The sequence below is a fragment of the Aotus nancymaae genome, unplaced genomic scaffold, assembly GCF_030222135.1.
Source record: "Aotus nancymaae isolate 86718 unplaced genomic scaffold, 86718_ANA_hifiasm-v0.15.2.pri h1tg000031l, whole genome shotgun sequence".
In the NCBI taxonomy this organism is placed as follows: Eukaryota; Metazoa; Chordata; class Mammalia; order Primates; family Aotidae; genus Aotus; species Aotus nancymaae.
The window spans coordinates 5,848,889-5,873,328 of NW_026988444.1; the positions used below are offsets into that span (position 1 = coordinate 5,848,889).

General features: G+C 56.4%; 1 protein-coding gene across 17 annotated transcripts in view; it reads right to left on the minus strand.

Moving 5' to 3' along the window:
• The window catches only part of KIF1A (kinesin family member 1A), a 123,766-nt gene extending 101,464 nt beyond the window's left edge, over positions 1 to 22,302 (minus strand). For 7 of the 17 annotated variants that reach the window (XM_064383426.1, XM_064383425.1, XM_064383423.1 and 4 more), the window contains exon 1: positions 21,481 to 21,526. The gene's annotated coding sequence lies outside the window, so the exon portion shown is untranslated. Of the gene's footprint in view, positions 1 to 21,480; positions 21,529 to 22,243 lie in introns of those variants that run through there. The other 10 variants (XM_064383416.1, XM_064383415.1, XM_064383414.1 and 7 more) reach the window with 4 other exon arrangements.
• Between the last annotated feature and the right edge of the window lie 2,138 nt (positions 22,303 to 24,440).

A 24,440-nucleotide genomic window follows, 5' to 3' on the forward strand; every position in this document is an offset into this window, starting at 1 on the left:
AGGGAGAGGGAGGGAGAGAAGGAGGGAGGGAGGGAGAGAGAGCAGGAGGGAGAGTGAGAGGGAGAAGGAGAGGGGAGAGGGAGGGGGGAGGGAGAGGGAAGGAGAGGGAGAGAGAGAGGGAGGAAGGGAGAGAAGGAGGGAGGGAGGGAGAATGAGAGGGAGAAGGAGAGGGACAGCAGAGGGAAGGGGAGGGAAGGGAGAGGGGAAGGAGAAAGGAGGGAAGGGAGAAGAAAGAGAGAGGGAAGAGAGGAATTCAATCCTCAACGACTTCAGATGTTAAAATTATCAAATGCAGATTATAACAATAAGTTGCTTAAATGTTCTAAGAAATAAGCAGAAGAGAAAAACAGTGGGTAAAATATGGGAACGAACCGTGCAGGACGCTCAGAAATAAAACGTAATGATTTAAAACTGAAAACTTAGCAGACATGCCAATCAGCAAATTAAATGGAGCTCAACACAGAATTAATGAACTGGAAAATATATCAGAAAAAAATTACTCAAAATGACCCCAGAGAGAGAAAAAGGATGAAAATATAAAACCAGCTGGGCGTGGTGGCTCACGCCTATAATCCCAGCACTTTGGGAGGCCGAGGCGGGTGGATCACGAGGTCAAGAGATCGAGACCATCCTGGTCAACATGGTGAAACCCCGTCTTACTAAAAATACAAAAAATTAGCTGGGCATGGTGGCGCGTGCCTGTAATCCCAGCTACTCAGGAGGCTGGGGCAGGAGAATTGCCTGAACCCAGGAGGCGGAGGTTGCGGTGAGCCGAGATCGCGCCATTGCACTCCAGCCTGGGTAACAAGAGCGAAACTCCGTCTCAAAAATATATATATATATATATATAAAATGAAAGTTAACGGTCACGTAACATGGAGGAATTCATTAATTTATCATGACGGGGATTTTAACACCTCTCACTAACTGGGAGGTCAAGCAGATATATGATGAATAAGAACACAGAGTGCGTAATGATAATCATGAACTAATGGACACAGGTGCCTCTCGCTGCAGATCAGAGAAACATTCTTTTCCCACACACAGGGAACATTTACGAGCTTTAGCATGCATGCACTAGACCATAAAGCCACTCCCAGGAACTTTCAAAGACCTGTATCAAATGAATACTGTAATTTGAACATGATTAGACTAAAAATTAATTTAAAAATAATTTAAAACCCATATGGTCAGAAATTTTAAAAATAAGCTTCTAAATAACAAACCAAAAGAAAAATCATGATGAAAATACAGAAATATTTACTAAGTGGTAATGAAAACTCTACTAGCAAAACTTGGAGTTTTCATGTCCAGCCCTGATGGCGTCCCAGGGACCGGGCTTAAACTCTCACTTAAACGGTAACTAGCAAAGAAGACAAAACACATGAAAATAACGGTGTTCAGACATCACACCTTCCGCAGTCAGAACCGTGATCCCTGAGAAGGGGCGCACACTAGGTGAGCCCCGTGATAACTCGACATCTGCCTGGCACGAGCTGAGCCCCGTGATCACTCCACATCTGCCTGGCACGAGCTGAGCCCCGTGATCACTCCACATCTGCCTGGCACGAGCTGAGCCCCGTGGTCACTCCACATCTGCCTGGCACGAGCTGAGCCCCGTGATCACTCCACATCTGCCGGGCACTAGCGGAGCCCCGTGGTCACTCCACATCTGCCTGGCACGAGCTGAGCCCCGTGGTCACTCCACATCTGCCTGGCACGAGCTGAGCCCCGTGATCACTCCACATCTGCCTGGCACGAGCTGAGCCCCGTGATCACTCCACATCTGCCTGGCACTAGCTGAGCCCCGTGAACACTCCACATCTGCCTGGCACGAGCTGAGCCCCGTGGTCACTCCACATCTGCCTGGCACGAGCTGAGCCCCGTGGTCACTCCACATCTGCCTGGCACGAGCTGAGCCCCGTGAACACTCCACATCTGCCTGGCACGAGCTGAGCCCCGTGATCACTCCACATCTGCCTGGCACGAGCTGAGCCCCGTGGTCACTCCACATCTGCCTGGCACTAGCTGAGCCCCGTGAACACTCCACATCTGCCTGGCACGAGCTGAGCCCCGTGATCACTCCACATCTGCCTGGCACGAGCTGAGCCCCGTGATCACTCCACATCTGCCTGGCACGAGCTGAGCCCCGTGATCACTCCACATCTGCCTGGCACTAGCTGAGCCCCGTGAACACTCCACATCTGCCTGGCACGAGCTGAGCCCCGTGGTCACTCCACATCTGCCTGGCACGAGCTGAGCCCCGTGGTCACTCCACATCTGCCTGGCACGAGCTGAGCCCCGTGAACACTCCACATCTGCCTGGCACGAGCTGAGCCCCGTGATCACTCCACATCTGCCTGGCACGAGCTGAGCCCCGTGGTCACTCCACATCTGCCTGGCACTAGCTGAGCCCCGTGAACACTCCACATCTGCCTGGCACGAGCTGAGCCCCGTGATCACTCCACATCTGCCTGGCACGAGCTGAGCCCCGTGGTCACTCCACATCTGCCTGGCACTAGCTGAGCCCCGTGAACACTCCACACCTGCCTGGCACGAGCTGAGCCCCGTGGTCACTCCACATCTGCCTGGCACTAGCTGAGCCCCGTGATCACTCCACATCTGCCTGGCACGAGCTGAGCCCCGTGGTCACTCCACATCTGCCTGGCACTAGCTGAGCCCCGTGGTCACTCCACATCTGCCTGGCACGAGCTGAGCCCCGTGGTCACTCCACATCTGCCTGGCACGAGCTGAGCCCCGTGGTCACTCCACATCTGCCTGGCACTAGCTGAGCCCCGTGGTCACTCCACATCTGCCTGGCACTAGCTGAGCCCCGTGGTCACTCCACATCTGCCTGGCACGAGCTGAGCCCCGTGGTCACTCCACATCTGCCTGGCACTAGCTGAGCCCCGTGAACACTCCACATCTGCCTGGCACGAGCTGAGCCCCGTGAACACTCCACATCTGCCTGGCACGAGCTGAGCCCCGTGATCACTCCACATCTGCCTGGCACTAGCTGAGCCCCGTGGTCACTCCACATCTGCCTGGCACGAGCTGAGCCCCGTGGTCACTCCACATCTGCCTGGCACGAGCTGAGCCCCGTGGTCACTCCACATCTGCCTGGCACTAGCTGAGCCCCGTGGTCACTCCACATCTGCCTGGCACTAGCTGAGCCCCGTGATCACTCCACATCTGCCTGGCACGAGCTGAGCCCCGTGAACACTCCACATCTGCCTGGCACGAGCTGAGCCCCGTGATCACTCCACATCTGCCTGGCACGAGCTGAGCCCCGTGGTCACTCCACATCTGCCTGGCACGAGCTGAGCCCCGTGGTCACTCCACATCTGCCTGGCACGAGCTGAGCCCCGTGGTCACTCCACATCTGCCTGGCACTAGCTGAGCCCCGTGGTCACTCCACATCTGCCTGGCACTAGCTGAGCCCCGTGGTCACTCCACATCTGCCTGGCACGAGCTGAGCCCCGTGGTCACTCCACATCTGCCTGGCACTAGCTGAGCCCCGTGAACACTCCACATCTGCCTGGCACGAGCTGAGCCCCGTGAACACTCCACATCTGCCTGGCACGAGCTGAGCCCCGTGATCACTCCACATCTGCCTGGCACTAGCTGAGCCCCGTGGTCACTCCACATCTGCCTGGCACGAGCTGAGCCCCGTGGTCACTCCACATCTGCCTGGCACGAGCTGAGCCCCGTGGTCACTCCACATCTGCCTGGCACTAGCTGAGCCCCGTGGTCACTCCACATCTGCCTGGCACTAGCTGAGCCCCGTGGTCACTCCACATCTGCCTGGCACGAGCTGAGCCCCGTGGTCACTCCACATCTGCCTGGCACGAGCTGAGCCCCGTGGTCACTCCACATCTGCCTGGCACTAGCTGAGCCCCGTGGTCACTCCACATCTGCCTGGCACTAGCTGAGCCCCGTGGTCACTCCACATCTGCCTGGCACGAGCTGAGCCCCGTGATCACTCCACATCTGCCTGGCACTAGCTGAGCCCCGTGATCACTCCACATCTGCCTGGCACTAGCTGAGCCCCGTGGTCACTCCACATCTGCCTGGCACGAGCTGAGCCCCGTGGTCACTCCACATCTGCCTGGCACTAGCTGAGCCCCGTGGTCACTCCACATCTGCCTGGCACGAGCTGAGCCCCGTGATCACTCCACATCTGCCTGGCACTAGCTGAGCCCCGTGGTCACTCCACATCTGCCTGGCACGAGCTGAGCCCCGTGAACACTCCACATCTGCCTGGCACGAGCTGAGCCCTGTGATCACTCCACATCTGCCTGGCACTAGCTGAGCCCCGTGGTCACTCCACATCTGCCTGGCACGAGCTGAGCCCCGTGGTCACTCCACATCTGCCTGGCACGAGCTGAGCCCCGTGAACACTCCACATCTGCCTGGCACGAGCTGAGCCCCGTGATCACTCCACATCTGCCTGGCACGAGCTGAGCCCCGTGATCACTCCACATCTGCCTGGCACGAGCTGAGCCCCGTGATCACTCCACATCTGCCTGGCACGAGCTGAGCCCCGTGATCACTCCACATCTGCCTGGCACGAGCTGAGCCCTGTGATCACTCCACATCTGCCTGGCACGAGCTGAGCCCTGTGATCACTCCACATCTGCCTGGAGGCAGGCACAGCAAGGTGGGGCCCAAGCACCTTGGCAGCGCTGGCAGTAAGAAGATGGAGGTCAGAGTTTGGGTGGGCTGCAGCAGCTGGAGGCTGCCGAGTCAGAGCTCCTCCAGAAGGCAGAAATTCGCGCAGGGGTACCCTTGTGTCTTTTCAGAGTACTGTCCATTCCCAGATAATCCAGACACAAAAAGACTAGGCCGCTGTAAGCCGAACGATTCCCAAAACTCACACAGAGGGAGGAGTCGTTTGTGATCCAATCGGCCAGAACGGGGAGTCCTCCGGAGCCTCCACTCCCGATACTCCATGGAGACCCTGGAGAAGGCATGCCTTAGTTGGGTGTCCAAACTATTCCTGCAGGTGGTCTGCTCTAGATCAACCCTAGAAAAGCTTGAAACAGGCCTTGACTGAGCAAATCGGTCTTCAGGTAAGTCAACCACCTACCAAGACAGCCCAACACGCGCTAAGGGAAGAAGTGTAAGTCACACTCCAGAATATACGCATCCTGTCACGTCCAGTCCCAAATGACTAGACCCGCCAAGAACCAGGAAAACGTGATGCGCAAGTAGCAGAAAGAGTAAGCCACAGAAACGCGCATCTTCCCACGATCATTAAAGACGTTGATCCGATGGTTTAAAAATCTACCCACAAAAAAAGGCCGCAGATTCAGACACTTTTTATAGGTGAGTTCCACCACACGTTTTTTTTTAAAGATAATTATCAGTCCTATACAAACTTTTTAGGAGAACGGAAGAAATAGACAGAAACACCAAACACCATAAAGCCATCGTCAGAATCAGCAGGAGACTGGTTCCGGGAGCCCCACAGACCAAAATTCACGGGTGCTCCAGCCCTCGCAGGAACCAGCGGACTGTCTGCACTTGGCCTACACACATCCTCCCACATACTTTAAACCGTCGCCAGCTTTGTTAGCACACCTAACACAATGTAATGCAATGTACCAGTAAATCGTTGCTATGTTGTATTGTCCAGGGAACAATGACAAGGGAAAAAACGTTTGTACATGTTCGCTATAAACAAACCACTGTTTTTTTTCCAAAAATTTTGATCTGGTCGAATTCAGATGCAGAACCCATGGACACGGAGGGCCAGCTGCACGCACAGCTCAGTCACTGATGCTAACAGAATTTTAGCATCAAAGTAAACAAGAAAGATTTGAGAAAGATTATAGACCAATCTCAGGGATGAACATAGGTATAAAAGTCCGGAAAATTAGCAAGAAAATACAGCAACAAATATTCCAGGAACGGCAGGATCGCTTGACGTTAGGGCAGCCACTATTACAACTTTCAAATGAAAGAAAACAGAATATGAGGCCCTTCATAGATGCTAAAAAAGCATTCCGTAATTTTCAAGACTCATTTGTGATAAAATTCTAAGCAATATTAGAAAAAGAGAAAACTTTTTGAGCCTCATAACAGCTATCTACTAAAAATCTCCCCACACATCACACTTAATGGTAAAATCGTGGGAACATTTCCTTTAACTCCAGAAACAAGTCCGGACGCTTGCCATCTCCACTTCTATCTCACATTGTAGCAGAGGTTCTAGCCGGACCAGACAAGAAAACAACAAATAACAAAATATGAATTTGAAAGAAAGAAACAAAACTGTCATTATCTGCAGACCATTTGCTCATCTACACAGAAATCGAGAGGATCCATGGAAAAATTATTTGAATTAGGAGAAAGGCTCAGTAAGGTTGTAAAAATCAAGAAGTCTTATATACCTGAGAAAAAGAATTAAAATATATTTTAAAGTGTCCTTTAAAATAACCCAACCTGGCACAGTGGCTCACACCTGCAGTCCCAGCTACCATGGAGGCTGAGGCAGAAGGACTGCTTGAGCCCAGGAATTCAAGACCAGTCTGAGCAACACAGCAAGACCCGTCTCTAAAAACAATTATTTTTTAATTAGCCAGGAGTAGTGGTGACATCTGTAGTAACTCCCTGGGAGTCTGAGGCATGAGGATCACTTGAGCCCAGAAGTTCAAGGCTGCAGTGAGCTACGATCACACACTGCACTCCAGGCTGGGCAACAGAGCAAGACCTTGTCTCTAATAAATAAATAAATAAATAAATAACCCAAACTATAGAGTACCTAGGAATAAATGTCACTAACTTTTTACAGAGAAAATTGCAGAACTTTACCAAAAACATTGCAGAAAATCGAAATGAATGGAGAACTATAAACTCTTCATGGAAAAGAAATCTCAATATATTAAAAACATTTAATTTTACCTAAATGGATTCAAAAACTCAATGCCATTTCATATGAAAACTCGAGTTGTTTTGTGAATCATGACAAGTTGCTTCTAAAAATGTATGTGGTAGAGTAAGATGTTAAGAGCATCAGTAACAAGGCTGAAGGAAAAGAGAAAGAGCAAGACCAGAGGGCAGAGGGCAGAGGGCAGAGCGTGGCACGCCCTCTTCCTGCTCTTAGCAGGAAGCCCTGGCGTGAAGTCGGGCTGCACTGGCACAGGGACAGGCCACCAGGAGTGCAACAGAAGGGACCCCAGGGACAGGCCACCAGGAGTGCAACAGAAGGGACCCCAGGACAGGCCACCAGGAGTGCAACAGAAGGGACCCCAGGGACAGGCCACCAGGAGTGCAACGGAAGGGACCCCAGGACAGGCCACCAGGAGTGCAACAGAAGGGACCCCAGGGACAGGCCACCAGGAGTGCAACGGAAGGGACCCCAGGGACAGGCCACCAGGAGTGCAACAGAAGGGACCCCAGGGACAGGCCACCAGGAATGCAACGGAAGGGACCCCAGGACAGGCCACCAGGAATGCAACGGAAGGGACCCCAGGACAGGCCACCAGGAGTGCAACAGAAGGGACCCCAGGGACAGGCCACCAGGAGTGCAACAGAAGGGACCCCAGGACAGGCCACCAGGAGTGCAACAGAAGGGACCCCAGGACAGGCCACCAGGAATGCAACGGAAGGGACCCCAGGACAGGCCACCAGGAATGCAACGGAAGGGACCCCAGGACAGGCCACCAGGAGTGCAACAGAAGGGACCCCAGGGACAGGCCACCAGGAGTGCAACGGAAGGGACCCCAGGGACAGGCCACCAGGAGTGCAACAGAAGGGACCCCAGGGACAGGCCACCAGGAATGCAACGGAAGGGACCCCAGGACAGGCCACCAGGAATGCAACGGAAGGGACCCCAGGACAGGCCACCAGGAGTGCAACAGAAGGGACCCCAGGGACAGGCCACCAGGAGTGCAACAGAAGGGACCCCAGGACAGGCCACCAGGAATGCAACGGAAGGGACCCCAGGACAGGCCACCAGGAGTGCAACAGAAGGGACCCCAGGGACAGGCCACCAGGAGTGCAACAGAAGGGACCCCAGGACAGGCCACCAGGAGTGCAACAGAAGGGACCCCAGGACAGGCCACCAGGAATGCAACGGAAGGGACCCCAGGACAGGCCACCAGGAGTGCAACGGAAGGGACCCCAGGACAGGCCACCAGGAGTGCAACGGAAGGGACCCCAGGACAGGCCACCAGGAGTGCAATGGAAGGGACCCCAGGGACAGACCTGCAGAAGCACAGCCCTTTCGACAGCTGGGAAAGGCGGCTTTACAGAGCAAGTGGGAGGGGCCGACGACAGAGCCAGCGATGGCAGGAAAACTGGCTGGAATCTGGGAAATACACCAGGGGAAGGTGCCTTTTTATATCAGACAAATTCCATGTGGATTAAAGACCTCATGTTAACAAAAAAGGTTCTGGAAGAAAACAAAGAAGAGAGATATCTTCATACTCCCCTAGGGAAGGATTGTTGTTTGTGTGTTTGTTCTGAGACAGCCTCACTCTGTCGCCCAGGCTGGAGTGTGGTGGTGTAATCTCGGCTCGCTGCAACCTCCGCCTCCCGATGTAAGTACCTCGGCCACCCAAGTAACTGGGATTACGGCATGTGCCACCACGCCTGGCTATTTGCTTATTTATTTTTTGTATTTTTAGTAGAGATGGGGTTTCGTCACATTGCCCAGGTTAGTCTCAAACTCCTGGCCTCAAGCGATCCCGGCCTCCCAAAGTTCTGAGATTACAGGTGTGAACCGCCCGCCCGGCCGGAAGGATTTCTGAACCCACAGAAAACAGCAAAAGGAAGGTCGGGCTATCAAAAGGTATCGATGAAACGGTGATGAGAACCCCGCCCACCTGGAGAATGTGTCTGCAGAACTTAAATCCAGCGAAGATTTGTACGCAGAACATACAGAGGACAGGTAAAAATTAAAATTTTAAAAATCACAAAAGAAAATGGGCAAAAATATATGAACTGGCGATTGACATGAAAAGATACTCAACCACAACAGTAGTTCGGAAAGCACATTTTCAAACTGTATCCACCAGATCGTGACATTTAGAAGTGGGGCGCACCAGGCGCAGCGCGGGGCGAGCCACCGGAGCTTTGACGGTTCACCCGGGAGTGGGCGGTGCCACCACCTGGAAAGCGACACGGCGACACCCACTGGGGCTGCGGACCACGTGCCCCACAGCTCTACAAGTGGAGATGCTGCTCATACTCGAGGGGGAAATGCACCAAAATGCAGCATCGTTTTTCGTTGCAAAAAGCATGGAGACGGCCCAACTGCCCCGCATCCCAGATGCGGACGAACGCGCGGAGTCGGCTGCAGCCGCCTCGGAGTTTCATACAGATGGCAGTAGCCACAGACTCAGGCAAGACCCACACTCCAGGAGCCATCAGTGCCCAATGCACGGTGCTGGCCGCCACCAAGGCCACTCGACGTGCCCCCCACGGTGACATGGAGGGATCTCCCTCCCACGAGGCCCCATCTGTCCCTCTTCTTCCCCAGGGTGACATGAGTCGGCCGAGATGCCGGGTGGCGGTGAGCGCTCTGTCAGTGCTGCGTGCGGGAGCAGACTGGAAATGCCTAAGTTCTAAAGCTGATGTGGGCATGTGGCCGTTGGTTGTAATATTCTGTATTTTTTTTGTATGTCCTCGCTATTACATGACACAATTTTTCAGGATGGAACTATCAGCTGCCTGTAATCTCAGCACTGTGAGAGGCTGATGCAGGCAGATCACTTAAGTCAGGAGCTCGTGACCACCCTGGCCAACATGGTAAAACCCCGTCTCTATGAAAAATACAAAAATTAGATGGTGGGCACCTGTAGTCCCAGCTACTTGGGAGGCTGAGGCAAGAGAATCGCTTGAACCCAGGAGGCAGAGGTTGCAGTGAGCTGTGATCGCACCACTGCACTCCAGCCTAGGCTATAGAGTGAGACTCCATCTCAAAAAATAATAAAAACATAAATAAATAAAGATGTAACTGTCTTCAAGAAGTCTCTCTGTGAGCCAACTTGAGAGGGGGCCAGGTGGCCCCAAGGGTGGCCAGAGCCTGTAGGCGTGGCTGATGGCCGAAGGCGCAGCTGACGATGGGGGTCTGAAGCAGCTGAGCCCTGAGAAGGTGGGGGTTTGTGGGCCACTGCGCCAGACGCAGCCCATGCCAGAGCCCAGAGGAAGGGTGAGCTCCCCTCAAAGGCAAAGAGGGACAGCCTCTGGGACAGGTGGGGCAGGAAGTCATCAGAGACAAGAAGCATGAATTGGTCCTGTGGGGTGAAGTCACGCTGGCTGGAGTGGCCAGAGATGAGGGCACAGGCTCAAGAGTGGCCAGGAGGAAGCCAGAGGTGCCAGGCTGACTTCCTGGAAGCAAAGAAGAGGCTGAGAAGCTGCTGGTGGCAGGGTGGGGTCTGCGCTGGGGACCCCACAGCTGGGGACCTTCACAGAGGCAGCAGCATGAGCGTCTGAGGGCCTGACGAGACCAGACGCACCCACAGGAAGTGAGCAGAGAAGATGGCCCGAGGGCAGGAGAGGGCAAGGGGGGCAGGTGATGGTGGCCATCCACGTGGGTGTGGCTGGCCGGAGGTAATGAATCCAGGAGAAGGAGGCCATGAGCCCTGAGCCAGGGGCCCTGAGATGGAGGGAGGGGAACAGGACACATTCTCTCGGTTAAATGCGTGCAGAAGACCCACCAGCCGCACCAGGCCGCGCCCTGCAAGTCACAGCAGGCACAGAGGCCAGGGCGCCCTGCAGGAACTCCCCTGTGGCTTTGGGGCTCTGGGTTCAGGTCAGGTCCCCGCCTCCCCCTGGGGCAGGGGCATCGGCGGGAAGTACAGGAAAAGCTAAGTCCCTGTGGTAGGGGGCTGGGGGCTGGCGCTAAAGCAGACGACAAAGTGTGCCTCGGCCTGAGGCGTGTCCAGGAGAGACCAGGCACGGAGTGACAGTGCGGGGCAGACACAGGCCCTAGGCCCTCCCCGCCAGCTGCCGGAAGGCCCGCAGCGCAGAGGCGCCCGCCCGGCCCAGATGGCCTTCACCTCGGGGTCCACCTGGGATCCGCCTTCACCTCGGGGTCCGCCTGGGATCCGCCTTCACCTCGGGATCCGCCTTCACTTTGGGGATCCGCCTTCACCTCGGGATCCGCCTTCACCTAGGGATCCACCTTCACCTCGGGATCCGCCTTCACTTCGGGATCCACCTTCACCTCAGGGATCCGCCTTCACCTCGGAGATCTGCCTTCACCTCAGGGATCTGCCTTCACCTCAGGGATCTGCCTTCACCTCGGGATCCGCCTTCACCTCAGGGATCCGCCTTCACTTCGGGATCCACCTTCACCTCAGGGATCCGCCTTCACCTCGGAGATCTGCCTTCACCTCAGGGATCCACCTTCACCTCAGGGATCCGCCTTCACCTCGGAGATCTGCCTTCACCTCAGGGATCTGCCTTCACCTCAGGGATCTGCCTTCACCTTGGGGTCCACCTGGGATCCACCTTCACCTCGGGGTCCACTTTCACCTCAGGATCCGCCTTCACCTCAGGGATCCGCCTTCACCTCGGGATCCGCCTTCACCTCAGGGATCCGCCTTCACTTCGGGATCCACCTTCACTTCGGGATCCGCCTTCACCTCAGGGATCCGCCTTCACCTCAGGGATCCGCCTTCACCTCGGGATCTGCCTTCACCTCAGGGTCCACCTGGGATCTGCCTTCACCTCAGGATCCGCCTTCACCTCAGGGATCCGCCTTCACCTCAGGGATCCGCCTTCACCTCGGGATCTGCCTTCACCTCAGGGTCCACCTGGGATCCGCCTTCACCTCAGGATCCGCCTTCACCTTGGGGATCCGCCTTCACCTCGGGATCCACCTTCACCTCGGGGATCCGCCTTCACCTCGGGATCCGCCTTCACCTCAGGGATCCGCCTTCACCTCAGGGATCCGCCTTCACCTCAGGGATCCGCCTTCACCTCGGGATCCGCCTTCACCTCAGGGATCCGCCTTCACCTCGGGATCCGCCTTCACCTCAGGGATCCGCCTTCACCTTGGGGATCCGCCTTCACCTCGGGATCTGCCTTCACCTTGGGATCTGCCTTCACCTCGAGATCTGCCTTCATCTTGGGATCCGCCTTCACCTTGGGGATCGCTTTCACCTCAGGATCCACCTGCTCCCAATTAGGCCCTGTGCACACCCCACAGGGCCAGCCCAGAGCAAAGCATCGGCATGAGCCACTTCCTGAAACACTGATTCTTCCTGAAGAGTTTGAGAAAAAACTCAGCAGGTGTTTCTTAGACTTAGAACTGACAGTCATAGAGTAAGGTCCTGGCCACACCGCGAGAGGGAGAAGGGGCCCCAGGTCCGATGGCTGCCTGGCACACCAGTCACTCTGAGTTTCCAAGAGATAATAGCTAGAACCCACCAGAAAGCCCCCAACAACAAAAGGCCTGGGAGAGATGCCTCCTGGGACCTCAGCCCCCAGTGCCCCTTGTGGAGGGCAGAGAAGGGGCAGGGGGCTCCAGCTCGGGAACTCAGGCACACAATGGAAGGCAAGGGTGAGAAGCGAGGCTAAAATGGAAGCCCTCACCCACACCCCCACCACCCACCCTCCTCGGGTGGTCACCGCCAGTGCCCTCAGGTGAGCCGCTGAATGGCTTTCTCCACGGCAGGAGTGGTGCCCTCATGTGAGCCGCTGAATGGCTTTCTCCACGGCAGGAGTGAAGCCCTCAGTGAGCTGAAAAATGTGGTACCCCTCATTCTGATATGCAGGGGCAGCTTGGCAGCCGCCCCACTCCTTCACCTAATCCAGGGCCTGCCACAGACACCCCACCGCACACCAAGCTCTGGTTAGAGCCACTCAGGGGTGACCAGCAGCAGCCCTGCCGCTCCCACCAACAGCCTCCCTGACTCGGGGTGGGCCAACTAAGGTCTTCCCCGGGTGTGACAACAGATCACGAAAGGGAAGGACCAGAGCCGCCAGCAGAAAACAGGCCCGGTGGGAAGGACAGGCAAAGCATGGAACAGACACGAAACAGACACAAAACAGCTGAGCACACCCTCTGTCCACACACCTGCGGAGTCTCAAGAAGACGCTCATTTTCAAAACAAGGAGAGAATGCCATGAGACAGAACAGTTAGAAATGTGAACATTTTAGAGATGAAAAATGTCAGAGCTGAAGTACGAGATTTCAAAAACCCTCTAGAAAAGCCAAAGGACTTTAGAATATAAACAAGGAGGCAGAATATACAAGAGAAAAGAAACCAAACAGACCAATCCACGAATTCAGGGTAAAAGAAAAAATGAAAGGGGAGGAAATTACAAACAAATAGAAAAAGAGACCTTGGCTTCAGTGTGAAGGGCCCACCACGTGCCAGAAAGTGCGAACCCCACCCTTATACCCATCCAGATGAAGTTAGAATGCCAAGGAAAAGGATCTGAAAAGCTTTCAGGGAGAAAAGGCAAGTTGCCAACAACTTAAGTGACCAGATGCAGAAAGCCATGGTGACCCTGCCCTCAGAGTCCCCGGGAAAATAAATTACTTAGGAACAGAAGCACTCCAGACACCACCACCCAGAGCAAGGACACAGCCAAAGCACACACACCAAGGACTCAGGCATCCTTTTCTAGGAAGTCACACAAGGATGTGCTCCAGCAAAGCATGACAGGAAACCAAGAAACAAACAAGCAGCTCAGGGTCCAAGAAACAGAGACTCCAATCCAGGGGACATGGCAAGCAGCTGCCAGAGGCCACTTCTGGAGATGCCATCAAGGGGAAAAAACCCATTCAAGAAAATTAAAAGGCTGGGCGCAGTGGCTTATGCCTACAATCCCAGCACTTTGGGGGGCCGAAGCAGGAGGACTGCTTGAGCCCAGGAGTTCAAGACCAGCCTGCACAACATGACAAAACCCCATCTCTACAAAAATTAGGAGGATCACTTGAACCCAGGAGGTCAAGGCTGCAGTGAGCTGTGATTGCATCACTGCACTCCAACCTGAGTGAGACAGTGAGATCCTGTCTCCAAAATAATAAAATAAAATCAAGATAACCAAGAGCTGGAGAAAATAAAACACCACCCAAGAACAGCCCGCCTAAGTGCAGAGCTGATGCAAAGGGTGCGGGGCCGTAGGCATCCTCTGTTCTGGGCCTGGCCCCTGCAGCCACCATGTGTCCTAGGGCTGCAGCCCTCCCAGGCCCCGAGGACCTGCAACCATGGTGGGGCCCTGGCCCCAGAAGCAGGAGGACAGTGGGGACCAGATGACACCAAGCAATGGAGTGTGGCCCTGCCCAAGCCCCACAGCAGCCCCTCAGGAACCTGGGCAGCCCCAACCCATGGCCTTGACCATTGACAGCACAGCCCTGTCCTGCACCGTCCTGGCTTGAGCTGATGCCAGACGGAGAAGGAAACTGAGGCCTGCCTGAGGGTTCCTGGCAGGGCTGAGGTGGGGGCAGGAACCCCTTGAAGGCACTCCTGGCACTACCGGCCCCAGGGACGGAGCCCTGCAGGAATAGGAGCGGGCGGGGCCACGCCTGTCCCTAGAGCTGTGTTTCAGGATCACCATGGGAGGCCCAGAGGTAATAGGGTGCCTGTCATTCCTGAGCCAGGCTCAGGAGTTGGTAGGCTCTGAACAGGAGACACTGAGACCCAAGGACCCCCAACCCCCGAGAGGGTGGCCAAAGCTTGCCCTGGACCCCACCAGGAAATGCAGTACTTGGACTAGAACACCGCTCAGCCGTGGAGGAGCACTGACTGCGTGCTTACTCAGCGTGAGGCACGGTGCTGGCCCCCATGGGGGTGGAGAAGTGGTGGGGCAATGGGGGTGGAGGGGAAGGGTGGGGGGACAGGCAGAAAGTGCTAAAGGAGCAACTCTCCTCTGAGTCCCCGGTCCTCTCTTTACAAGCCACATGGGATTTTCAGGAGCCTCAGTCTCCATACCTGGAAAACGGGACAACCACCGCCAGTGGGATCTGAACCCAGCGGTGCTGTCCCCATTGTTCGGGTGTGGGGTGGCGTCAGATAAGGGTATACGTGAGCTGCACAGTGCAGGCTGCGCCCCAGCAGTGCTCCCTGTCTTCTTCCCCAGCCCCGGAACCCTATGGTTGTGGAAATCTATGTGCCAATCTGAAGGGTCGGGGCGACGGCAGGGGTCATGGCCAAGGCAGCATTTGAGTGGGGCCTAAAACCTAACCTGGAGGTTGCTTAGAGAGTGCTCCAGACGAGAAATCCTGGCAGGAACAAAGGGACGAGGGATGTAGAGACTGTGTGTGTGTGTATCTGCATGCATGTATGTGTGTGAGTGTGCATGCATGCATGAGCATGTGTATGTGTGTGTGTGAATGTATGGGTATGAGGGTGCATGCGTGCAAGAACATGTGTATGTCTCTGTGTGTGAATGCATGTATGGGTGTGAGTGCATGCGTGCAAGAGCATGTGTATGTGTGTGTGAATGTATGTATGGGTGTGTGTGTGCATGCATGTATGAGCATGTGTATGTCTGTGTGTGAATGTATGTGTGTGTGTGTGCATGCATGCATGAGCATGTATATGTCTATGTGTGTGAATGTATGTATAGGTGTGTGTGTGCATGCATGAGCACATGTATGTATGCGTGTGTGAATGTATGCGTGAGTGTGCATGCATGAGCATGTGTGTCTGTGTGTGAATGTATGTATGGGTGTGAGTGTGCATGCATGCATGAGCATGTGTATGTCTGTATGAATGTATGTATGGGTGTGTGAGTGTGCATGCATGCATGAGCACGTCTATGTGTGAATGTATGTATAGGTGTGTGTGCATGCATGCACGAGCATGTGTATGTCTGTGTGTGTGAATGTATGTATGGGTGTGTGTGCATGTATGCATGAGCACATGTATGTCTGTGTGTGTGAATGTATGCGTGAGTGTGCATGCATGAGCATGTGTGTCTGTGTGTGTGAATGTATGTATGGGTGTATGAGTGCATGCATGCATGAGCATGTGTATGTCTGTGTGTATGTGAATATATGTATGGGTGTGAGTGCAGGCATGCATGAGCATGTGTATATCTGCGTGTGTGAATGTATGGGTGTGTGCATGCGTGCATGAGCATGTGTATGTATGTGTGTGTGAGTGTATGTATGGGTGTGTGAGTGTGCATGCATGCATGAGCATGTGTAGGTCTGTGTGTATGTGAATTTATGTATGGGTGTGAGTGCAGGCATGCATGAGCATGTGTATATCTGTGTGTGTGAATGTATGTATGGGTGTGTCTGTGCATGCGTGCATGAGCATGTGTATGTCCGTGTGTGTGAATGTATGGGTGTGGGCATGCGTGCATGAGCATGTGTATGTATGTGTGTGTGAGTGTATGTATGGGTGTGTGAGTGTGCATGCATGCATGAGCACGTGTATGTCTGTGTGTGTGTGAATGTATGTATGGTATCTGAGTGTGCATGCATTCACGAGCACATGTATGTGTGTGAATGTATGTATGGGTGTGTGAGTGTGCATGCATGCATGAGCACGTGTATGTCTGTGTGTGAATGTATGTATTGTATCTGAGTGTGCATGCATTCATGAGCACGTGTATGTGTGTGTGAATGTATGTATGGGTGTGTGAGTGTGCATGCATGCATGAGCACATGTATGTATGTGTGTGTGAATGTATGTATGGGTGTATGAGTGTGCATGCATGCATGAGCACGTGTATGTCTGTGTGTGTGTGGATGTATGTATTGTATCTGAGTGTGCATGCATTCATGAGCACGTGTATGTGTGTGTGAATGTATGTATGGGTGTGTGTGTGCATGCATGCATGAGCACATGTATGTATGTGTGTGAATGTATGTATGGGTGTGTGAGTGTGCATGCATGCATCAGCATGTGTATGTCTGTGAATGTATGTGTATGAGCATGCACGCATGCATGAGCATGTGTATGTCTGTGTGAATGAGTGGGTGTGAGTATACCTGTGTGCATGAGCATGTATGTGTGCATGAGCATGTATGTGTGAATGTATGTGTGGGTAGGTGTGTGCATGTGTGCATGAGTATGTGTGAATGTGTGTGTGCATGAATATATGTGTGTGAATGTATGTGTGGCATGTCTGTGCATGTGTGCATGAGTATGTGTTTGTGTGTGAATGTATGTGTGGGTGTGTGAGTGCATGTATACATGAGCATGTATCTATGTCTGTGTGAATATGTGTGGGTGAATGTGCATGTGTGCATGAGTATGTGTGTGTATGTGTGTGTTTGTGTGAATGTATGTGTGGGTATGTGTGTGCATGAGCATGTATGTATGCCTGTGAATGTATGTGTGGTTGTCAGTGTGCATGTGATTGTGTGTGCATGTGTATATGTACATGTGCATGTGTGTCAGTGTGTATACGTGTATATGTACATGTGCATGTCAGTGTATGTGTGTACATGTGCATGTTTCAGTGTGTATGTGTGCATATGTACATGTGCATGTGTATGTATGTGTATATGTACGTGTGTCCGTGTGTGCACATGTGCACGTGTGTCAGTGTGTGTATGTGTGTATATGTACATGTGCACATGTCAGTGTGTATGTGTATGTACATGTGCATGTGTCAGTGTGTACATGTACATGTGCATGTGTCTGTATGTGTATATGTACATGTGTATGTGTGTGTACATGTGCACGTGTCAGTGTGTGTATGTGTGTATATGTACATGTGCATGTCAGTGTGCATGTGTATATGTACATGTGCACGTGTGCCTGTGTGTATGTGTATATGTACAGGTGCACGTGTCAGTGTGTATGTACATGTGCATGCCAGTGTTTGTGTGTATATGTGCATGTGTGTCTGTGTATGTACATTGTGTGTACATGTGCGTGTGTGTGTACATGTGCAAGTGTCAGTGTGTGTATATGTGTATATGTACATGTGCATGTGTCAGTGTGTGTGCAATGTGTGTGTACGTGTATGTGCATGTGTATGTGTGTGTGTGTCCAAGTGGATGCATGTGACTATGAGTGTATGTGGCCAGGTGACTGCTCTGGCCCCCTCAAGGGCACTGTGGGAAGGGGCGAGGAGAGGCGCAGGGATGCCTCCCCTACCTAGACCTCAGGGCATCCTGAAATCTGGCGGGGATGGCACGCAGGCAGGAGTCCCCGAAGGCCATCAGAATCCCCCGGCTCCGTGGCAGTCAGGGCTGAGCCTCCAGGGCCTGGGATTAGGAGATTAAATCCAGGGAGACGAGGCTTTAGAGACGCAGTAGCCCCTCCTCCTCGGATTCCGGCAACCCCAGCCCGAGTCCCACATCCACACATCCGGATCAATCTCCACACTGCGCCAGGCCTGCAGGAGACTGAAACCCGCAGCACAGGCTGGGGAGGAGCCCGAGGGTCAGGAGGCTCAGCTCCACCGGCTGCTGACCTTGACTGTGCCCTCTGCCCCGTAGCACCCCCATCTGCAGTTCTCAGGCCAGGCCCAGCCAGCTGTTCCCGGGGTTCTCGAGGCCCTGAGGGTGAGGGCACTGGGGCGGCGAGAGGCCAGTCAGAGAGCCGAGATCCCAGTGGGGCTCAGGAGCTAAAGAGCAAGCTGGCTTCGTCAGGTGGGACCAATGTGCCCTGCCCGTGCCCCTGCCCCTGCCCCCACCCCAGGTGCTGTGCCAAAGGACGGGATGCAAGGCTCTGGGGTCCCAATCCTTCCTCTGGTGGGGATGGCCCGAGGCCACTATCTAAGGTCCAGAACCCGGCAAGGACCTACACTGCCTGCCTGTGTCCCTGGGCACCCAAACCACCCATGGACAGGTTGGGGGCAAAGTGTAGCCCAGCCCCCAGAGTTCTCAGAGATGCTCCTGGGCATGGAGGGGGCAACAGGCAGTGGGAGGCGAAACATCAAGTCCCTTTGGCCACCCACATTGGGGGGTGAGCCACGTCCTTAGGGCCTAAGAACACTGAATGTGGCAAAGTCCTAGAAAGGTCCCCGGACTCTGAAGGCAGACGGCCTCGTGCTCACCCTACCAATCACAGCCACTCAGTGACCCCGGCCCTCCCCTCTCCACCCGTGGTGGCAGCTCAGGTCCCTCTCAGCTCACTGGTAAGATGTGCACAGATGGTCTCAGGCCTGAGGGACGGGCCAGCTGGGCACGTGCAGGGCTCTGTCAGTCGTAACTGCCTAATGCTGGCAGCCCCTCCACAGACCCCAATTCTGTAGGACGAGGGCTCTATGACAATGTCTCCCTTCCTGGCCCCGCCCCACCGAGCTCACCTGCTTTGGCTGGCCTAACCAAATGGCCTGAAGAGACCTCCCCAGTCTCTCCAGGGCCTTCTCCAGAGGCTACGTAGCCGTCTCGCCCTCCACCCTCCACAAATCCCACAGGAGGACTGCCCTACCCTCCTCCCAAAAGACACGGTGGACCCAAGGTCAGCAGTCATGACAGCAGGGAGGACTGCGAGGCCCAGGCCGGGTGGCCATGGGGTGGCCTCGGTTTGAATCCCGGTCCAGCCAAGCACCATCCCCGGGCTTTGGGCAGAATTCCAGGCTCCTCCTGTCAGTGGCTGACTCGGCAGAGCCCCAGATGGGGCAGTCTGTGGGACATTCCAGGGGGAAGGGGAAAGGAGGCACCCGGGGCAGCGCGGGCGGGGAGCGGGGCTTGGACACAGCAGACATCTCGTGGACGCCACCAGGGGCCTCCCTGGGCCGGACCGGGAAACCTGCCTTGGCACCTGATTCCAGTCTCTCTCCGCCCCGTGGACCTCGCCGGGGGAGGACAGCTGCAGGGCCTCAGGTCCATCTGCAGCCCGGGTGAAGCTGGTCATCTGGGCCTGCCTTGGACCCAGCACCCTCCGGAGACTTCGCCACAGGTAATGGCTGAGCTCCCCTGGCCCCTCCCCGGCGCCTCAGCCAGCGGCCTGCGACCCTCCAGTCCAGAGGGTTCCTGGGTCTTCACTTCAACCACCCCATCACCCTAACAAGGAACCCCTCTAAATAGAGGCGTGTGTTCAGCGCAAGGGCACAGCTGAGCTCCGGCCCTGGCCCGACCCACACCCTGCACCGCCAGCCCCGTCTCCACCACAGGCTCCACACCTGCCCACTCCTGACTCATCACTCCACAGCCCGGCTGAGGCCAACCACACCTGCAAAATGGCCGCCGCAGGTGCAGCCCCAACCCCCGTGGACCCCAGAGCTCCCCTTCAAACCCTCTGCTGCCTTCTCAGACCACGAGGTCGCTGGCCTGGTTCCCCGGCAGAGGCCGCGCCAGCCTGAGTGCAAGCGCGTGTCCCGCGGAACCCACCTCGGTGTCACGCTGTGCGTCCCCAGGGTGAGGCCGGTCCCAGCCTTGCGCGGCCGGGGCCTCTCCGCAGCCACAAGATCCAATCCTCTTGCCCTGCAGGCCTTTAGTCCCGGCAATGCGGGCACCCCTGGGAAAGGGCCGCCGCTTGGGGAGGGTCCTCCGGTTTCTGGGGAAATGTCCCTATTCCTGGGGACGTGGGCGCGCATCGGGTCCGCGCCGGGCGACGCCGCGCTCGCGCCCAGCAGGCCCCATGACTTGGCATTCCCTCCTTACCCTCCCCCCCAGCCCCTGCGGCCGGCAGGGCCACCCCGACCCCACCTACCCGCGCACAGGGTCTCGCGCCTCGCGCCCGGTGCCTGCGGACCCTCCCTCCCGGCGGGGATGCTGCCCCGACCCTTCCCCGGCGCGGGGCTGTGCCCCGGGTTTGGGGGAAGTCGGCGTGAGGGGCGGCTTAAAGCGGGAGTGAGAAGGTCTCTGCGGCCACTGTCCCCCCCGTGTCACCCGAGCCCGGGCGCCGCCAACTTGGACGCCGCAGCCCCTCCCCCGCCCCGGGCCACACCTGTTACCGGGCGCTGGCTGCTGAGACGCAGGCGGTGCGCGCCGGCGGCCCCTCCCGATGCTGGGTCTTTCTGGAAGGGAGCTGGGGTCTCCGGGGAGGGGACCCGGCGGGGGAGGGGGTGACGGGCAGCCCGGCGGTGCGACGAAGCGGGTGGCCGGGCCCCAGCGCCGCAGCCCCTGCCCCGCCCGCCTGTTTTGCTCCCGGCTCCAGCATCCGCCCTCCCCCACGCCGGGGACCAGAGCAGGTGCCCGCGCCCGGCCGCCCTGCGCGCTCTCACCCTCTCAGGTGCCGGTCCGCGTCCTCAGCCCAGCTCTCCATCCCTCCCCTGCGCCCCCTCACCCCGCGGTCTGGGCGCAGACTTGCCGACGGCTCCTCTCCAGGGGAGCGGGTTAGCCTGGGAAGGGCGGGGGTCTCCGGATCCCGCAGGCCGGGCGCGCCCTCCCCAAGGCGACCCCCGCCCCCCTGAACCCAGGGCCCGGCTGCAGCAGCGATCGCGGCGAAAGAGCCTTTCCGAGCGGCGCCTGAAGGGCGGACACCCCAGAATTTCGCCATTGTTCTCTGCGGGGATGGAGGACGGTAGGGAAGGGAAGGAGCCTCGCGGTGCCCGCGCTTCCGGCCGCAACGAGGGCGCCGGCCCGAGCTCCCAGCCCCGGGCGCAGTGGATGCAGGTGAGGGGTGAGGGCGCGGGAGGCCGCGCGGGCGGCGGCCTTACCTCTCCGGCGTCACTGGCGGCCGCCCCGCATGGGCACCGGCAGGGCGCGGGCTCCTGAGCCCGGAGCTGCTGCCGCTCGCCGGCTGCTCTGCGCTGTGACGGCGGCGCCGCGTGACGGGCTGCGCGCCCCCGGCCCGGCCCGCCCCGCGCCCCTCCCGAGGCGCTGGTTGGCTGCGCGCGGCGCCCGAGCTCCAGCCGCCAGCTGGTTTGTCGCGCGGGGAGAGGGACGGGCGACGCGGCCGCCGCGGGGACGGGGCTGGGGACGGAGGGGGCCAGGGCCGGGCCGTGACGTCACCGCTGACACCGCGGCGGGCCCCGCGGAGGGTGGGGGGCGGACACCGGCTCGGCTCGGACGCGCCGTCCCCGGTCCCGGCGCGCCCCTGAGACCTCGCGGGGGAGGGACCCGGAGCGCCCCGTCCCGAAGCCCCTGAGGCCCCTGACCTTGCCCGCGGACCCCTCGCCGGGCCTCCCCCGCCCCGGCCCCTTTCCAGTGAAATCGTAAAACGTCCACCTGCCCCCGCCCGGAGCCCGCGACAGACGCATCGTGGGGGGCGGGCGGGGGGAGGGATGCTGGCTCCGGGTGTAACAGGTGCGCCGTGAAATCGCATCTTGCGTCGGGCCCGGGCCCCAGAGGAAGAGCAGCGGTGGCCGAGCCCCGCTCCGGCCTCGCGGGATGATGCAACCCGCCGCCTCGCCTCCGCCACGGCCCGTGGGACCCCCGCCCGCCTCTCGCCCCACCTCTCCAGGCCCCCATTGTCCTCACCCGGGCCTGTCCAGCTTAACTCCTCTGGACCCCCAGGTCACAAGCCGCTCGGGGACCACCGCGGCAAACCCCAGCCTGCGTCACCCGCCCCCAGCCGCGCTGCGTTCGCGGTTCCAGGGGCTGACTGGCATCTCCGTGCGCGCCACCGCCCTCGTCCACCGCCCCAGGGCTGGGCACCTTCCACAAAGCCTCTGGGCGGCTCGTCCACGGGGACCTCCCCGCACTACGGTGCGGGGGTGCACGGACCTCGGGCCACCCTGAACCTCAGGGCCAGGTCCCCCCCAGCCCAGCCCCTGCCATGGAGCCCCTGCCATGGAGCCCCTGCCATGGGCGTCCTGGCTAAGCTTCCCTGGCGCCCAGCAGGGGCCTGCGCTGCCCTAGCGGCCCCTCCGTTAACCATTTCATCCACACGCCAGGGAGAGCCGGCTTCGCCTCAGTCGCCACAGCTGTAGGCCAGCGCCTTGCAGGTGCACAGCCACGGGCCCCCACTCCCAGCCCCAGCCCCGCCGAAACCAGCTAGGCAGCTCCTCCTCTTCGCTGTTTCCTGGAACCATTGGCGTGAGAGAGAAATCAATTGTTCTTCCTAACGTGGTAGAAACAGTAAAACCATCTGGGCTTCTGGGGCCGGGGTCTTTATCACCTCCGTCTTCCTCATGCTTTTTAGTCTGGCAGGTTCTCTATTTCTTGAGGCAATTGACATTTTTCTAGGAATTAATCTATTTCACATTAATATTTAAATGAGTAGCATATCTTTTTTATATATCTATAGTTTCTGTGCTTGTTTCCTTATAGTCTGCTTTTTTTTTTTTTTTTTAAGATGGGGTCTTGCTCTGTCTCTCAAGTTGGAGTGAGTGGTGCCATCTTGGCTCACTGCAGCCTCAACCTCCCCAGCTCAAGCCATCCTCCCACCTCAGCCTCCCTAGTAGCTGGAACTATGGGTGTGTAGCACCACGCCCAGCTTATTTTTGCATTTTCAGTAGAGACAGGACTTTGTTGTGTTGCCCGGGCTGGTCTTACTCCTGAGCTCAAGCCACCCGCCTGCCTCGGCCTCCCGCAGTGCCGGGATGATGGGAGTGCACTTGGCCTGCATTTTGTTGTTTGCATTTTTCTCTTATAATATTTTTAAATATTTTCAGAGGTCCAGCTTACTTCTGGTAAACGTCTTTCCCGTGATTTCATTTGCTTCTGCCCTTCTGTCTTCTTTCCTTCCTTTGTGGCTCTTTGGATTCCATCTGCTCCTCTGTCTTGAACCAAGTGCTTAGCTCCTTTTTAAGCCTTCCGATTTTCCAATAGATCTACTGTATTAAAAGCTACAAAACCCCTTCTACAGGACTGCCTTGGCTGAATCTCACAAATTTGGACATAAAATGTTTTCATTATCATTCAGATCTAATATGTTCTACTGTCCCTGATGATCGCCTTTTAAACCCAGGATTATTTAATAACGTTATTTACTTTTCAATAGCGTTTCTTTCATTATAACCTTTTGTTACCAGGTTCTAATTTAATTGCATTATTGTGAGAGAACAAGTCTGTATTCAGTCAAGGTCCTGGCAGCAAGCAGATGGCACACTCAAATTGGGTAATTTGAGAAGTGCTCGATAAAGAGACTGTCAACAAAGGTGTGGGCAGGAGGTCAGGGAGCCCCAAGGGCTTGGTGGTACTGCAGCCTTACCGCCTGTGGGGAGTGGGGTGGGCAGAAGCAGAGGCTGGGGGAGGGGGTGCAGCCAGCCACAGCTTCCTAGGGGGAGAGCCAGGGCAGCAAACCCTGGACCTCAGGCTCCCTCCGCCCCTGATCCGGCAGTGCTTTCGCTGAACCCCAGGGGAAGCTGGAGGGCGGGGCACCCAAGGAGTATGGTCCGTTTGGGGTGGTCTCCCAAAGAACGGGCAAAGGGAACTCAGAAGCACAAACAAGCTAGCAATCCGGTCTGCACGGCCTGTTCCTCCGGGATTCGCTGAGGCGTCTTTGGTCCTAACACGCAGCCTCATTTCATACGTGTTGTGTTCTCTGCTTGATGGGCAGAGAGTTCTGTATATTATGTAATGTTCAAAATTATTAACTGTTGACTCAGTAAGGTGAGATCCCAGAAAGAAAAGTTTTTTAAGGTTACTAATTGTATTGATCAGGATTTGGAGATTTCTGCTAATTTTTGTCAGTGTGAGCTATGATTATTATTTTTAAAAATCTCCAGTGAGC